The 15,340-nt window shown below is 33.2% G+C and overlaps 1 protein-coding gene and 1 long non-coding RNA gene across 2 annotated transcripts in view; one reads left to right on the top strand and one right to left on the bottom strand.

Annotated features, from left to right (window-relative positions):
* SIDT1 (SID1 transmembrane family member 1) overlaps positions 1-15,340 on the top strand; it is a 214,118-nt gene that overhangs the window by 11,805 nt on the left and 186,973 nt on the right. The gene's annotated exons all lie outside the window — the stretch shown is intronic.
* LOC141507133 (uncharacterized) overlaps positions 12,032-15,340 on the bottom strand; it is a 67,628-nt gene continuing 64,319 nt past the window's right edge. The window contains exon 4 of the long non-coding RNA XR_012474084.1: positions 12,032-12,613. This is a non-coding gene — a long non-coding RNA (uncharacterized LOC141507133). The remainder of the gene's footprint in view (positions 12,614-15,340) is intronic.

The raw sequence follows: 15,340 nt of genomic DNA on the forward strand, positions 1-15,340 counted from the left end.
GAAGTTGTATCCATCATAGTTGATCTATCTCACAATGTTGCTGTTAATGTGTACAATGTTTTCCTGTTCTGCTCACTTCACTCAGCATCAGTTCATTCAAGTCTTTCCAGGTTTTTCTAAAAGTCTGGCCTTTTGTGATTTCTTACTAAACAAAAATACTCCATCATATTTGTGTAATATAATATGTTTAGCTATTCCTCAATTCATGGTCATCCCCTAAATTTCCAATTCTTTGCCATACAAAAAGAGCTGCTATAAATATTTTTATACATAGTCTTCTCCCCTTTTTAATGATCTCTTTAGGATACTGACCTAATAGTAGTATTGTGGGATCAAAGGATATGTACAGTTTTATTACCCTTTGGGTTCCAAATTGTTCTTCAGAATGGTTGGATCAGTTACACCTTCAACAAAGCATTAATGTTTCAGTTTCCCTACATTCTTTTCCAATATTGATCATTTTTCTTTTTTGTCATCTTATTCAATCTGATAGGTATGAGGTAATACTTCACAGTTGTTTTAATTTGCATTTCTCAAATCTCTGGTGATTTAGAATATTTTTTCAGATGACTACAGCCTTAATTTCTTTGTCTGAAAGCTACCTATTCTATATCCTTTGACCATTTATCAATTGGAGAATGATTTGTATTCTTATAAATTTGACTCAGTTCTTCATATGTTTTAGAAATGAGCCCTTTATCAGAAATACAAGCTACAAAAATTGTTTCCCAACTTTCTGCATTCCTTCTAATTTTGGTTGCATTGGTTTTATTTGTATAAAAACTTCTTAATTTAATGTAGTCAAAATCATCCATTTTGCAATTTATAATTTTTTTTATTTTTTGTTTGGTCAAAACTTCTCCCCTCTCCATCAATCCAACAGATAGATTATTTCTTGTTTTCTTAATTGGTCTCTAGTATCACCTTTTATGTCTAAATCCTGTATCCATTTCAAACTTATCTTGGTATGTGGTGTTAGATGTGTATCTATGCCTAATTTTTGCCATATTATTTTCCAGTTTTCCCAACAGTTTTTGATCAAGTAGTTCTGATCCCAGAAGCTAGAATCTTTGGGTTTATCAAAGAGTAGATTACTATTATCATTTACTACTATTTGTTTTGTACTAATCTATTCCACTGGTCCACTTCTCTATTTTTTTAGCCAGTACCATTCAGTTTTGATGGCTGCAGCTTTATAAGATTTTTAGGTCTGTACAACTAAGCCATTTTCCTTTACATTTTTCCCCCAGAATTCTCTCAATATTATTGATCTTTTGTTTCTCCAGATGGATTTTTGATACTTTTTTCTAGCTTTATAAAATAGATTTTTGGTAGTATGGTAATATGACATTGAATAAGTAATTTAATTTAGGTAAAATGTCATTTTTATTATATTAGCTTGGCCTACCTATAAGCAATTAGCATTTATCCATTTATTTAGATATGATTTTATTTGTGTGAAAAGTGTTTTATAATTGTGTTTATATAGTTTTGGGATTTGTCCTGGTAGGTAAACTACCAAGTATTTTATTTTGTCTACAGTTACTTTAAATGGGATTTCTCTTTCTATTTCTTACTGTTGTATTTTGTTGGTCATATATAGAAATGCTGATGATTTATGTGAATTTATTTTATATTCTATTTTGCTAAAGTTGTTAATTGTTTCAAGTAGTTTTTGTAGTTAGTTTTCTAGGGTTCTCTTAAGTATACTATCACATTAGCTACAAAGAATGAAAGTTTTGTTTCCTCATTGCCTGTTCTAATTCCCTCAATTTCTTTTTCTTTTCTTATTGCTAAAGCTAACATTTCTAATACAAGTTCTAATTGTATTTCTAATACAATATTGAATAATAGTGGTGATAATGGGTATCCTTGTTTTACTCCTGGTCCTATTGTAAAAGCTGCTAGTTTATCTTTATTACAAATAATGCTGACTGATGGTTTTAGGTAGATACTGCTTATTCTTTTAAGGAAAAGATCATTAATTTCTGTGTACTCTAGTGTTTTCATTAGGAATGGGTACTATAGTTTGTCAAAGACTTTTTGAGCATCTGTTGAAATAATCATATAATTTGTTAGTGTTTTGCTGATATGGTCAATTATGCTGATTGTTTTCCTAATATTGAACCATCCCTGCAAGCCTGGAAAAACTCCTACCTGATCATGGTTTAGTAACTCATTATAATGTCTTTGCTAAAATTTTATTAAAATTTTTGCATTAATATTCATTAGGGAGATTGGTCTATAATTTTCTTTGTCTGTTTTGGCTCTTCATGGTTTATGTATCAGTATCGTGTTGGTGTCATAAAGGAATTTGGCAGAACTCCATCTGTTTTTTCAAATAGTTTACATAGAATTGGAATTAATTGTTCATTAAATGTTTGGTAGAATTCATTTGTAATCCATCTGGCCCTGGAGAATTTTTTAGGGACTTTACTGCTGGCTTCTTCCATTTCTTTTTCCAAAATGGGGATATTAAGTATTTTATTTTGTCTTTTGTTAATCTGGGCAATTTATATTTTTGTAAATAATCATCCATTTCACTTACTCTGTCAGATTTGTTGGCCAAATAGGGAAAAATTTGGGGGAAATGGCTCTGAGTTATTGCTTTAATTTCCTCCTCAAAATTGGTGAGTTCCACCTTTTCATTTTGATAATTTGGTTTTCTTCTTTTTTAAAAATCATATTAACCACTTTATCTATTTTATTGTTTTTCCCATAAAGCCAACTCTTAGTTTTATTCATTAGTTCAATAATTTTCTTACTTTCAATTTTATTAATTCCTCATTTGATTTTCAGAATTTCTAATTTGCTCTTTTTCTAGTTTTTTTAGTTGCATGCATAATATATTGATCTCCTGTTTCTCTATTTTTATTCATATAAGCATGGAGAGATATAAAATTTCTCCTAATATCTGCTTTATCTGCATCCCACAAGTTTTGGTATTATATCTCAACATTGTCATTGTCTTAGATTAAATTGTTGGTTATTTCTATGATTTGTTGTTTGATCCACTCACTCTTTAAAATTGGGTTATTTAGTTTCCATTTAATTTTTAGTTTATCTTTCCATGGCCCTTTATTAAATGTAATTTTTATTGTATCATGATCTGAAAAGGATGCATTTAATATTTCTGCCCCTCTGCATTTTATTATGAGGTTTTTAATGCCCAATACATAGTTTTTTGGTAGCTACTAAATACCACAGAGAAGAAAATATATTGCTTTCTCCCTTCATTCAACTTTCTCCAGAGAAACTTTTCTAAAATTCTATCACTCTTAACTTCCTTCTTGTATAATTTTTGGTTAGATTTATTTAATTCTGAGAGAAGGAGTTTGAGGTTCCCTACTATTATAGTTTTGCTATCTATGTCTCCCTGTAACTATTCATTTAGTTTCCAAATTTGGATGCTATACCCATTTGGTGCATATATATGTTTAATATTGATATTACTTCATTGCCTAGGGTGCCTTTTAAGAAAATGTAATTTCCTTCCTTATCCCTTTTAATTAGATCTATTTTTGCTTTTGCTTGTCTAAGATCAGGATTGCTATCCCTGCTTTTTTTATTTCAGTTGAAGCATAATATATTCTGCTCCAAGTTTTTATCTTTATCCTGTGTGTATCTCTCTGCTTCAAATGTGTTTCTTGTAAATTACTTATTGTAGGATTCTATTTTTTAATCTACTCTGCTGTCTACTTCTGTTTTATGGGAGAGCTTATCTAATTCATATTTACAGTTATGATTACTAATTCTGTATTTCCTTCTATCCTATCTTCCCCCAGTTTGTACTTTTCTCTCCTTTCCCCTTATCCCTCTTCACCAACGTTTTCCTTCTGCCTGCTGCTTCTTGATCAGCCCTCCCTTCTATCAGTTCTCTTCCCTTTCCTTCTTTTTTTCCCCTTTTACTGTTTTTTTTTAACTTTTACTATAACTTTGGCTTTAGCTTTACTTTTACTTCCCCCTCCCCTTTTTATCATTTCCTTCCCCCTTCCCTGTAGGGTAAGATAAATTTCTAAACCCAATTGAGAATGTTTGTTATTCCTTCTTTTGGCCAAATATGTTGAAAGTAAGATTTACTCAGTGATCACACCCTCCCTACTTTCCCTGTACTATTAATAGGTCCTTTATGCCTCTTCATGTGATGTTATTCATCCTTTAATTCCTTGTCTTCTCCCAGTATAATCTTTCTTTTGTCTTAATTGTTTGTATCTGTCTTGTACCCACAAATTTTCAAGGGTTGATTGATTGATAAGCATAATCACTTTATATCCATAACCCTTGTCCAAATACATTCCCCATTAGAAATACTATTCTTATGAGCTATAAATATCATAAAATTTTAATTCATTTATAATTACACCCTCTTTCTAAGTATATTCCCTCTAACTTCCCAATTGTTAAAATATCATATAAAGCAAAATCATTTCATGATGCATTTATACCTCTACCCTCTAAATACACTCCCTACTACTATTCCAATAGAAATACAACCCTCAATGAGTTAAAGCATCATCACTTTCATGACCAATTTATATCATAGCCTCTGTCTAAGTGAATTTATTTTAATTATCCTAAGAGAAAAGCAATTCTCAAGAGTAACAAATATTTTCCTCCTGTGTAGGGATGTATACAGTTTAATATTATTGACTAACATTTTGTGCCCCCTTCCCATTTAACTTTTTTTATACATCTCTTGAATCTTGTATTTGAAGATCAAATTTTCTGTTTTCAGGGTAGTTGATTCTTGATTGTAATACAAGCTCCTTTGGCCTCTGGAATATCATATTCCAAGCCTTCCTATCCTTTAATGTTGAAACTGAGAAGTCCTCTATAATTCTAACTGTGGTTCCCTGGTATTTAAATTGCATTTTTTTTTTGACTGCTTGCAGTATTCTCTCCTTTAGCTGAGAATTCTGAAATTTGGCTACAATATTCCTTGGAGTTTTTATTCTGTGATCTCTTTTTGGGGGTGATCAATGGATCCTTTTAAGGACCATTTTGTCTTCTTGTTCTGGAATATTAAGGCAGTTTTCCACGATCATTTCCTAAAAGATATTGTCCAGGCTCTTTTTCTGATTGTGGCTTTCAGTTAGACTGATAATTTGTAAATTCTCTCTCCTGAATCTATTTTCCAGGTCCATTGTTTTTCCTAAGAGTTACATTTTCTTCTATTTTTTCAGCCTTTTGGTTTTATTTGATGGAATCTCAGAGTCTCATAGTAATTTATTTCCATCCATCAAATTCTAATTTTTAGGGCTTTATTTTCTTCAGTTAACTTTTGAGTTGGTTAATATTACTTTTAGATGAGTTGTTTTCCTTTGTTAGTTGGTTAATTTTATTTTTAATGAGTTACATTCATTTTCTAGTTGATCAATTTTTTGGTGGATTATATTCCTTTCCCATTTGTTCAATTTTACTTAGAAAGGTAACTGTTTGCTTCAGTCAGTTTTTCATAATTATCCTGCATGAGTCTCATTTCTTTTCTCCATTTTTCTTATTCCTCTCTTCTTTGAGCTCTTCCAAGAGGTGTTTTTGGATTTGAGACTAATTTATGAGCCTCTTTGAGGTTTCACATGTAGCTGTTTTGCCACTGTTTGTCTATGATTAACATTTTTTTTTGCTCTTTTTGATAGTTGATCTCTGATCCTAGAGTACAGGGGATTAGAATCCCAAGTTTTTGTGCTGGGGGTCCAGGGTCTAGTCACTGGCTTAGCACTTGCCTATGGTGTTGCCTATGCTTCACTGGATAGCAGTTTTCCCCCTCTTTTAAGGTAGCCCAACCCAGTCCTGCCTGTTGCAGCAATGTTCTGGGGCTCAATGTCTTCCAAGCTGGTGTTGAGACCTGCATTGCTGGACCTGAGCTGTGTGATGGCTAAGAGCCTCTTGCTGACTTTCCAGCTCTCCCACCTCTACTGGGCTATACTGTCCTTTTACCCACTTGAGACACAGCTTAAATAAACTTCCTCTATGTTATCTTGAGTTGAGAACTTGTTTCACTTTGGTTTTTTGTAGGTTCAATCTGGAGAGTCTTACATGAAGAACATCAAGTAGGTTAGAAAAAGGTAGATCATAAGAGAGAGAGAGAGAGAGAGAGAGAGAGAGAGAGAGAGAGAAAGAGAGAGAGAGAGAGAAAGCAGTTTCAATTTGCATTCTGTGTCCATCAGGAGGTGGAGAGCATACTTTATCATGACTCTTTTGGAATCATGGTTGCTCATTGTCTTGATCAGAGCTCCTAAGTCTTTCATAGTTGATTATATTTATAATGTCATTGTTATTGATTTCATGTAATAACATGTGACTTTAGGCATTACAAATAGTCTCTCTCATCCTCAGTTTACACCTCTTTAAAATGAAGATTGAGGGGCTGCTAGGTGGCACAGTGAATAGAGCACGGGCCTTGGAGTCAGGAGTACCTGGGTTCAAATCTGACCTCAGACACTTAATAATTACCTAGCCATGTGGCCTTGGGCAAGCCACTTAACCCCATTGCCTTGAAAAAAATATAAAAAATAAAAAAATAAAATGAAGATTGAACTAGATGATCTTTAACATCTCTTCCAACTCTAAAATTATATGATTTTTATATTCTATATTAATGAATGTTTTTCTCCCTAGACTATTATGATGTACTGATTGCCATAATTCCAACTTGGAATCACCTGACTACCATAATAGTCTTTGAAAACAATGAAGTGAGTAGAATTTAACCAAAACCTCCTCAAACTTTTTATTATATTACTTGCCTGCCTTCAGCAGAGTACTGCATGTTCTTTTCTGTTCCTTATTTTCACTTCTCCCTGTTATCAGTGACTTTCAATCCCTTTATATCTCACTCCCCACTATCACTTGTGATCCATCGACATTTCTTCCAATCACTACCCTCTTTCCTTTTGCATTCTCTTATTTTTTCCTTATTTTGTTTGTTTCTTGTATTGTCTCTTTCCTTTCCCTGTGCCTTCTTCCTATACTTCTAGCAATGATGAGGCTTGACAAATATAATCACAGTCAATTAATAATAATTATTTATTTTCATTATTTGAATTTATCATGTATGTTATTTGGACAACAGCCTCTGGCTTGATAGAATCATAAATAATTTAGGGAGTGAGATGGGAAAGCTTTCTCGTAATCTCTTTTGAACATCAATATTTGGCTTAGCTCTCCCACAAAATCTTTATAGCTAATCTCCCCACCCAAAGAAAATATTTAAATGTCAATATGTGACTCATTTTGCTTCATCACAGAAGGATCCTCAGCTCCTGTGGAAGTACTCAGAAGAATAGGAGATTTTATTTAACTGGACCAAAAAATGCAAATTAGGCTATTAAAAGTGAGTCCTTCAATCATAAGAAAAAAATTTTCTTCTCCTTTCTGTTGCATATCAAGTAGCCTGGGTTTGGTAGAAGGCAGGGTGAATTCTCTTTCCATAAAACATTGACATAACTGAGTATCAGCAAAGAGATAGGTAAAGATTACTTCTACTGCCTGTAGTTCTCTGCATTTCTCTTTATTCCTTTGGAGAGACAATCATATGCTGAGTCATCTGGCCTTTCTCCAGATCCTCCAAGAGAGGCTGAGTATTTGTTTAATTTGTGTTCTGAATGTCTTTCTTCTCTTTTATCAGCATTCTGAATCCCATTGCTCTTAATCTCATTTGAAGTGCCATTTTTCTTGCCTAAGACCATTTTTTAGGCTTAGACTCACTGAATCTCATAATATCATAAATTTAGAGCTTGAATGGACTTAGAGGTCATTGATCTTAATCCCCTCACTTTTACAAATAAACTGAGGTCCAGAGGTTAAGTGACTTGTCCAAAGGTGGACATTAACAAATCTCTAGCTTTCAGATCCAAGTCTTGGATTATACATCCTATGTCCATTCCATAGTAGCATGCCACTTATCTACCTGGTCCTAGTCTCACAGTGTACATGGTGCCCTGTAGAGGCCATTTCAACATTCAGGGCTCTTATTTGATCTCTGATCAGCTGATTGTCTATCTCTTCTTTCCTCATTCTATACATTCCTTTCTATCAAGAAGCAATTCCCTGTGAATGAGTGTGAAGGAGTTTATTTTACATGTTTGCTACACATTGCTACATAGGTAACATCTCACAAGTTGCTTTCCTCTCAACAATTAAGTATGGTAGTTGGAACAAATGTTATTCTAAGTTTGCAGATAAGTAAACTGATACTTAAGAGAAGTTCAATGACTTGTCAATCACATGGTTACTGTGTCACATAAGCTAGTAAGTGGCCTTTAAGTGCAATGCTGCCTCTTCTTTTTTTCTAGTGAGAAAGCTCCTTTTCTTCTAATCATGCAAACAAACTAATAATATCACCTTTTTGGAAATCTTAGTGTCTTTAGCAGTTTTGGCTATTTTAGACATGGTTTGTGTTAGGAGACTTTTCAGGTTGCATTTGCATTTCTTCCTATTCTGGACTGGTGAGGGGGCTAAGTGACTGACTGCCAAGGAAATGGAATCTTGCTGTACTAAGAAACTATTTTCAGTGCATGAAAACACCTCATCCTTTAATTGGTTCTTGTGTACTTAGCATCTGCCCTATAACAGTGTTCATTTTCTTACCTGTTACATAGACTTTTCACCTTCTCATATATTATTAAATTCACCAATACTTTGAGCACAGTCTTGGTTCATACCTCCCTACCTCACCATCACCCTGCCCCATACACACACATATACCCCATAAAGGAAAAGATAGAACCCATGTAGCACAAAAGAAATCAAATTTCTTATCTCTTAAGAGAAAAGTGCTTCTCTCACCATCAGAAATGCCTGACATATTTGTATTATTTGTACAAATTTGTAAAATTTGTACAATTGAATTGACTTTATTTTGAATAAATTTGAATAAATTGACATTCAACTTTAATAGTGGTGGAGGAGTAGGAAACAAAATATGGGCCCCCTATCTTGGGATAGCCCCACCCTTAATGCTCTTGAAGTGAGTATGCCCATCAAGCTTTGGGTGCCAAGGGAGAAAGAACCCTCAGACTGGGGCCTGAGTGATGGAAAATGTAGTGAATGGAGATGTTAAGGATGAAAATTAGGAATGGCAGGCACAAAAGGAGCTTCCCTTCTTGAGTCTACTCTTAACTACACTCTACTAGTAATAAACATGGATCAAAAGGAATCAGGATACTACATTATTCTGACAATGAAGCAGATATTACAGAAAGAGGAAGAAAGTCAGGATTCAGAGATCCCAATCAGGAGCAGTGTTATGTATGGAAAAATATCCAGAGAAGGAATCAGCATCACAGGAATCAAGCTCCTCACTTTGACTGGACATTAACCTTTTGGGAGACCATGAGTTGAATATCTTTGAGAAACTGCCAGCTCCATATAAAAGTGGCTTATATGAAAGTCTGGGCCTAAGCACTTGCATTATATCCCTGGAATTTTTAAGTCTGGGAAGGGGTAAACCCATAGACAAGTTAAGGGCTGCTTAGATCTGAGAAAAGTCATCCTACATGGACAAACATCCTACATGGTAATCATTTTAATATATTTGATCTCAACCCTTTTATTTCTTTTTTTTAAAGGTTTTATTTATTTTGAGTTTTACATTTTTTCCCCTAATCTTACTTCCCCCACCCCCCACAGAAGGCAACTTGCCAGTCTTTACATTGTTTCCATGGTATACATTGATCCAAATTGAATGTGTGAGAGAGAAATCATACACTTAAGGAAGAAACATAAAGTATAAGAGATAGCAAGATCAGACAATAAGATATCAGTTTTTTTCCCTAAATTTAAGGTAATAGTCCTTGGTCTTTGTTCAAACTCCACAGTTCTTTCTCTGGATACAAATGGTATTTTCCATTGCAGACAGCCCCAAATTGTCCCTGATTGTTGCCCTGATGGAATGAGCAAGTCCATCAAGGTTTATCATCACCCTCATGTTGCTGTTAGGGTGTACAGAGTTTTTCTGGTTCTGCTCATCTCACTCAGCATCAGTTCATGCAAATCCCTCCAGGCTTCCCTGAATGCCCATCCCTCCTGGTTTCTAATAGAACAATAGTTTCATGACATACAAAAACCACAATAATTTGCTAAGCCATTCCCCAATTGAAGGACATTTATTTGATTTCCAATTCTTTGTCACCACAAACAGGGCTGCTATGAATATTCTTGTACAAGTGATGTTTTTTCCCCTTTTTCAGCATCTCTTCAGTAGTTCAACCCTTTTATTTCTAAAGTAATAAAGATCTATGTGCCATCAAACCATTGTTGTGAGACCAATTCCATTGAATGATATATTAGAGTGATTAAATGAAAGTACATAGAATAGAGGGAAGAAAACTGAGTTTTTCATAGTGGGGTGAGAACTGAATCAAATGTCTGACTAGTTAAATTTATGGGGATCACACCCTTAACCAATGGCATTGCTATTCATAAGCAGAACAAATCTAATCTCTCATACAATAATTTTTGTAAAGCATGATCTTGAAATTATTAAGCAAACTAATTGCCTAGACTCAGTCCAGCTTGACCATGACCTTCTCTGGAGAGAAAGGGACTGGAAGGAAAGGAAGGCTGCCCTGGTTAAGAGAAAGAGGATATATCAATTGTCTCCAAGTATTTTAAAAAATCAGATGTAAAAGAGATTAGACTTACTTTGCTCGACCCTATAGGAAAGGATTTAGAACAGTTTTTAGAAGTTGAAGAGAGACAGATTGGTTCTTCTTCCTAAGAAAAAACTTTTTTTTTCAAGGCAAATGGGGTTAAGTGGCTTGCCCAAGGCCACACAGCTAGGTAATTATTAAGTGTATGAGACCGGATTTGAATCCAGGTACTCCTGACTCCAGGGCCCGTGCTTTATCCACTACGCCACTTAGCCACCCACTTAAGGAAAAACTTCTTAACAGAATTATCCAAAAATGAAAGAGGTTGCCTTGAGAGATTGTGCTTATTGGAGATCTGCACTTAAAAATTGGATAGCCCATTGTTGGGGATAGATAAGAGGGGATTCTTGGTAATGTATTACCAAGATGTATTAAATGACTTCTGAGCTCCCTTCCAACTCTATGCTTCTTTAAATTCTCTGGTATATTTTAAGCCTAAGGTCCTATTTGGGTTTTTTTCACATAGAGTTAATTTAAAGGATTTAAAATCCATAATTTTTTTTTGCTCTACAACGATATACACTTCAGGGTTGTATTTGAGGGAAGAAGTAAGCTTCAGACTATAGGAAATAATTTTGATCATGATATACTAGAAAAGTACTAGATTGAAATCAAAGGTCCTGGGTTTAAATTCCCAATTTTGCTACTTGATACTCCAATAAATTTGGGCAAGCCATTTTGTCTTTGTTAAGCCTCAGTTTTCTCATATGTAAAACAAGAGGATTAAACTAGTTTTTCTCTAAGGTCCTCTACAATTCTAAATCTATGGTTCTGTGATTGTTGAGACATATTTGCCATATACTCTTATGTAACCTTTAACTACATAGTCTTGAAATGTTGCTATTGAAATCAGTTTCTCTTGGGATACACTGGAGATTCTTAAGACAGAGAGAAATTTCTTCTGTCATCATGCTGCTAAATCACCATCTAAATCAGTATATATTTATTTACCCTTTTTATTTAAAAACAAAACAAAATACCCACACTACTGGCTGTAAAATTTTGGATGTTCTATTTCTAGTTAGATTTTTGTTAATATTTCACAAAATTTTGGTGAGTGAATATTACTATGTATTATATTACTCGGTTATACAGATTCTCATAAGGGTATATAGATTTTTTCAAAGAAGCAGAATTTTGCTAAAGTAAATATGTTGCAAGAAATAAAGAAATCACTCAGCAAGCATTTATTAACCTCTTTCTATATTCCAGACACTGTGCTAGGCTCTTGGGATACAAAAGGGAAAAAAAGTACCATTGACCACAAAAACCTTATATATACATTAAAGTAAATATAAGATACATACAAAGTACATAGAAATAGAAGTAATTTCAGAATAGGGCATAATATATGAATATGAAAAATAAATTCCAGAAACAGTAGTAAAAATAGCAAGTGAAAATATTGTAAACACATTAGGTCAGAGAGGTATCATTTAAACAACTTTATCTTCTCAAGTCTCTGGATATATATGTGTGCATTTTATTTTGGAAAACAATTCATGATATTTCTCTCAGAGGTTGTTCATATGTGTGAGGAACAGAGGAATGAGTAGATATAAGATAATTGCTATTTGATATCAGAAGAAAACAATAAATGTTCAATTTCATTTCTGTTCTCCTTTTTTACTATTCACAGTTAATTAGCAAAGGAAAAGTACTATATTAATATAATCACAAGTATCTAACAAGGTATTTTTAATATAATTGAAAAAGTATTAGTAATATTAGATTACTTGTTACAGATAATTTTAATGTTACTATTTTGATCTTCAAGTAGCCTTACTTTACAGAATAATTTTAAGTAAGTTACTTAACCTCACACTGCTCAAGGCAACTCTTTAAGAGTCTATGTTGCAGAGAATGTGCCAGCTTAGATTGGCATAAAGTGATTTTTCTCACCAGAGAATTCTGCATAGTGGTAAGCTTGCATGCCCAGGCCCCAATCTTAGCAGGACTACCTAGAAAAAAAGAAAACACTGGTATGTCTTTAAGTATGGCATAAAGCTGATTAATATAGGCTACAAGTAATTTGCCAAAGTAGGATAGGGAATGTCTTTCCATTAAATTCTTACATCTAGTATTAATTTTCATCTATCTAGTATGTTTCTATTATGGTCTAATCAGGAAAAAAGATTCTACAATCTATTATACAACTTTTTTTTATTCTTTGTGTTAAGAAAAGCAATCATAATAAAGTCTGTGATGTATGTTCAGAAACATGCAGTGCAGGGGCGGCTAGGTGGCATAGTGGATAAACCACTGGCCCTGGAGTCAGGAGTACCTGTATTCAAATCCGGTCTCAAACATTTAATAATTACCTAGCTGTGTGGCCTTGGGTAAGCCACTTAACCCCATTTGCCTTGCAAAAACTTAAAAAAACAAAACAAAACAAAAAAAGAAACATGCAGTGCAGACTCTGAGTCAGAAGACCTTGATTCTTTATTCTCTCAATGCTAGGTTTGTGATTTTGTGTTTTTCGCTTTAGATGACTGAGCTTTAATTTCTTCATCAATAAAATTAAAAGGTTAGACTAGATTGATCTCTTGGGTTTTTTCCCAGCACTAGAATTTTGTGATTTAATTTTTCTCTGTTATTTAAATTTTTTTAAAAAGTCTTTTAGAATGCTAAGTAAACATATATCCGCATAATACATCTAACACCAAAATAAGCAGTTAATTCTGTTTACTTTTTTTTTGGCATGGTATAGAAAAAAAAATATTGACTTACTAGTTGATTTTTAAAACTTCACACAGTTCTTTTGGCAACATGTTATCATTAATATGATTTATTACAAGTAGCCTGAAAAAAATGCTGCAATTTTGAAAATTTAATTGCAAAAAGATTCTTAAATTTAAATATTTAATAGAGTAAAAACTTTAAAACTCCACTTATTATAGGAGCCTAACCAAGCTATGTATGATTACTTGGAATTAATGTTAACAAAGTATCTAACACATATTAAGATAGGAAAAGGGACTCAATCTGTGATTTCTTTGTTACAGGAAACTCCCAAATGAGGAAACTTCCACTTCCAATTTAGGTCAGCACCTTCCTCTGAAACTTTTATTCTTAGTTGCCTAGAGTGCTAAGTAGCCTATTTAGGGTCAATAACAAAAATCTATCAGAAATCCGACTTGAATCCAGGTCTTCTGTGTTCTTAAGTCAGTCTTCTATTGTCCTACCATGTTACCTCACATAGTGAGCATTTAATAAATGCTTACCAAATGAATGCTTATAAAATATTACTAAAGGGTCAAAGATTAAAAATTACATTTTTGCACTTGTACTAAATATGTTATACAAGATACTTTTAAGTAACATTCAAGATGTATGTATGTATGTATGTATGTATGTATTATAAAACTAATAAAATCTTCTTACTTTGGAGATTCAAAGTTCTACTCTGATGTCTAATTGTAGCATGGAATTAGCCCTGGGTTTTTAAATACAACACAGTTTCTTTCAGGCTAAACAGTCTTCCAGTACAGGCCTAGCAACATATCATTCAGCACCAATCTAGCTAAGCATAAAGAAATTTTCACCAGGCTACTTGGTGATGGATTCTTTGGCCAAAGTAATCCATGAAACATAAAAATATAAAATGGCCCTTCTTTTGCTCCTGCAGTAATGATATCAGAATGATATGCTAAGAATTACATGGTTTTTAGACTAAACATTAATATTTAGCTGTTGGCCTTCTAAATATTAAACCATTTTCTATTATACATTTTGTGAACATACAAACTAAGATTAGTAATCTCAATTCTCTCTATCAATAAAACCAGAAGACAGAAGGAAGTTTCAGAAAACTGGAAAGAAAACTCATAGATTCCCTTTAGAGAAAGAAATAAAGGAGTCAGTGATGATGGTTTTATTTTACATCCAAAGGTAACAAGAAACAATATTTCATGAGACCATTGGTCCTCTCATTTTATAGTGCTAGTATATCCAGGTGGAATTGAAGACCACCTATAAATAATTTCAAATTATGTCCCAAAATCTGTTGTAGAAGATGGAAAGAGAGAAATTCTGTGAGAATTCAATAATACCCTCCAAATTAAGTCAGCAGCACTTTGATACTTGTTCATGGAAAGGTCAACATAGATGAGAATATTTTTAAAAATTAGAAAAGCTGGATCAGGAGAAATGAATGATAGTGATAAATGAGTTTGGAGAATACACAGAATTTTCACACCTATACATCATGAATACTTTGAGCAAAAAAATCAGAAGATACCAGATACTGAAAGCACCAAATAACATCACAAAAGCTAAAAATTATATTTCAACAGACAGGAAATGACTCATTACTGATGTGGGAGTTATTCCTGAATCATCCATCTGTGTATAATCAGACCACCAACTTCTTGGAGCAAAGCTCAGAATTAATACAAAACTAGAAGAATTGGAATGAGAAAAAAAGATATAACATGCAATTAAAACAATTCAAACTTGACATGTTTTAAAGTCATTAATACCACAGAATTAATAATTGATCAAAAAGGGATATTACTAATAATTAAAGTAATTCCACAGAGAAGTTTAACAAATATAATCCAATTGCCATGATAAAGAGAAGAGTTAGAAAGCAAACACTGACTTACTTGACAGGAAAAAATATAACAAATAAGGTCAGCACCAATTTGTAATGTAAATTCATTTATAAAATCTCTTAGTGAAGAATG

Source organism: Macrotis lagotis, chromosome 1, assembly GCF_037893015.1.
Source record: "Macrotis lagotis isolate mMagLag1 chromosome 1, bilby.v1.9.chrom.fasta, whole genome shotgun sequence".
NCBI classification, from domain to species: Eukaryota; Metazoa; Chordata; class Mammalia; order Peramelemorphia; family Peramelidae; genus Macrotis; species Macrotis lagotis.